We start from the raw sequence: 3,295 nt of genomic DNA, 5'->3' as shown, positions 1-3,295 counted from the left end.
ATTTATGTATGTGTGGAGGGTTTGAATTTGAATTTAGACGATTATATGTTTCAAATATTGGAGCTCCTTATGTTCCCTTAAATTTGCTCTTTTTAGTATACAAATATTACGATGTAGTCTGGGCAATCAATATTTTCTTTTTTTTAAAAAGAAAAAAGAAGAAGCAACAGCTCATTTGCAAAATGCCTTCTGCAATGGTCCCTAGCAAATCCCAAGAAATGATATCAACAATCTCTTACCTTTATTACTTTACTTTACTTTTGATTTTGCTTTTTTCTTTTCCTTTTCAATCTAAAATTACTTCCAACCCCATGCATCACACGGTTGGTCCCACTAGTAATGTATACAAGTGAAACAGAGTCTTGCACTCTGTGAGTGCACCACATGGCTGTCCCTCAGTATCCCTCTCCTTCCGCCCTCAAGTCTACATGGCAATGAATTTCCAACGTGGATTTTTTCCTCGAGAATTCCAATAAGAATTTCCAATTTCAAGCGCATCACCCAATTAATATTTATTAATGGCAAGCTTAAGCCAACGTTTCATATTCTATTCTCCTGAATGTTTCCTACTCCCAAACGTTTTCCGTCTTCAATGAAAAAACCAAAACATTTCTACTTATAACTCTTCAACTTCCCAGCATTTCCATTAACCATTTCCCTTTAATATTTCTACTTATTACTCTCGCAGTTCTGAAAAACACAAGCCATTTATACTTATAACTCTTCAACTTCCCACTATTTTCAGTTACCATTTCCTTTTAATTCTATATTTACTCAGAACAAACCCACCATTGCCATTTAAATCCATATTTACTCATAACTAAACCACCATTGTTGGCCAATACCTAATTGATAAAATTCCACGCTGCTCTTGGGTGAAGATTGTTATATTCTTAAATTATTCTACAGACAGTGAAATATAATTTCCTTGATCTGGGTGTATTTTATGGGGCAAATTAAAAAACATTAGAGATACTCATTTTTTGTTTTTTAACAGCTAAAAGTTTTTTATTAGAGCTTTGTTTCCCCTCCCAAACACCACTCCTCCTTTCTTCTCAAATCTCTCACACCAATCTCTCTCTTCGTTTTTTTTGCAGTATTTCTTGCTAGATTTTTCTCCAATGCATTATCTGCCATTTTGAAGTGGTTGTGATCATTAAAAGCTACTACAAATAGGTAAAAGTTTTCGATCAGGGTTTCTTTGATCTTCTTTTGTTGTTAATAGAAAGTTTGTTTATGTGCTTTCTTTTCCTTTTTGGTGGATGTTATTTGGTATTTATAGTTTCTTGGTGATGTGTTTGTTTTTATGTTGCCGATTATTTTAAAGTAGGTTTAGTGTTTTTCTTGGGTCTTTAATTTTTTTTTAAAGAAGTAAGTTTTTGAAGGCTCGATTTACATGCGAATTGTTGAAGGTGAATTCAGTCATTTTTAAAATTTTAGTTGTAATTTTTAAAGTTTGCCCTTGATTTGGGTGTGTGTTCCAGTGTTAATGAGAGTCTGGAATGTGATGTTTTTTTGTTTTTTGGTTTTGAACAGATATGTGTAGTTACTTTAGAGGAGAAACCCACACAGATTGTTAGAGTCAAAGAGATTATCATTTTTGGGATGTAACAAAGCTATTCATGTCCTTGTCACCCTTAGGCTCTGTTCACTTGCGTTCCCGGGAAAGCAAATCCCTGGAAAACAACCTCTTTTTTCCTTGACAAGACCTTGACAAGACAGAATTCTGGTGTTCACTTGCTTTCCCGAGAAAATAGAATTACACATGTGTAATTTCTACAATAAGTCAAAAAATGACATGGAAAAGCCCATTTCCCCACCTTTAGGGATTTCATTTCCGACCAAAAACACTCGGATTTCGTTTCCCGGGAAAACTAGTGCAAAAAGAAGGGCAAACAGTTTCCCTGGAAACCTTTTCCTGCGCAAGTGAGCAGTCCAGAAATAGTCCAAGGAAACCTTTTCCTGCACAGATTCCCTGGATTTCTTTTCCTAATGCCACGTCAGATTCCCGGGAAACATTTTCTTTTCCTTTCCCGGGAAAACAAGTGAACAGAGCCTTAATAAATCACGCATGGATTATCGCAGAGGACAATGACTTTCACATTCATCATCATATCATTTCATGAATCAATGTTGTAGGCATGTCGTGTTTTGTTGCTTCACAATTCCTTTCTCTTTGTTGCTTTTTTATGCTCCCAATAAGACTGCCATGAACATGTGATTGTTCATATAACATATGACTTGGGGGACACCATGAAGACTTGGGTTTTTGTCATTGTTGGAGGATTTTTCATTGTTAGGAAATGCAGGGACATGCGAGTCATCTGTTTTGGACTCAATTTCAATTCATGAATCCTGTAATCTATGAGTGTGCCGCGTGGCAATCCTTCCATATCCCGTTTTTATATTTTTTCCGTTTCCCTCCCCTTTTTACACTCTTCCCTCTGAAACGACAATACGGTTCATCTCATCTCATCTCCTCTCCTCTTCCTTTTCCTCTATCATTAATTGCAATTTATAATACTTTTGGTCTGAAGATATATTTTCCATTCGCTTCATTTGATTCTTAGTTTTTCATTATTTTTTCGTTCCCGTGCAGTGCACGGGTCTGGAGCCAGTACAGAGTAGTTGTTAACTCGTGAAAAAAGGTATTTGCTGGCTCCATACTCAGTTGCCATATCATTATTCTTTGTTATTCAATTTTCTTCTTTCTTCGTGAAAAAAATGAAAGGTTGATTCGTATTGGCACTACTATGTTTTAATATTTGCACATGAGCATTTTTTTTCAAAATGAACTTACTTTTGACAACTATTTAAATAATAAAAGACAAGATGGACTAGTGCAATTATCAAAACATGGCACTTTGAATATCAAAAGCCTTTCTAACAACGCATTTAATGAGGAAAGGTGTGAAAGAGCTCCCCCGTTGTTAATCCCTGACTTGAGTTTAAAATAAGAGTCCTTTGTAAGACGAAGCCCTAGCCCACGAAGCCCTAGCCCTCTGTTGCGACACATGCGCAAAAAGACTAGGAACGGAGCTCCAGTCCACCCGTATGTTTGGTTGCTCAAAGGTGGCTGAGAGTTTAGTAGAAGAAAGGGAAGTAGACATGCATGGAGGATGGGAGAGGAATAGCGGAAGAGTGGTAAGTAGAATTTTGTTGCACGGCAATTCTCGAGAAAATTAGTGGAAGATGTATGTGTGTCATTACCAAAATGGAGGGTGGAAGAGAGAGAACGAATTTTTTTATCTTCTTCCACCCAAATTCCACCAAAATGGTGAAAGATGAGGAGAAG

The sequence above is a fragment of the Tasmannia lanceolata genome, unplaced genomic scaffold (genome assembly GCF_043159265.1).
Source record: "Tasmannia lanceolata isolate RefF3 unplaced genomic scaffold, GAP_Taslan_0.1 ptg000026l, whole genome shotgun sequence".
In the NCBI taxonomy this organism is placed as follows: domain Eukaryota; kingdom Viridiplantae; phylum Streptophyta; class Magnoliopsida; order Canellales; family Winteraceae; genus Tasmannia; species Tasmannia lanceolata.
The sequence above is the reverse complement of the archived record's forward strand: the minus strand, read 5'-3'. Positions refer to the sequence as shown.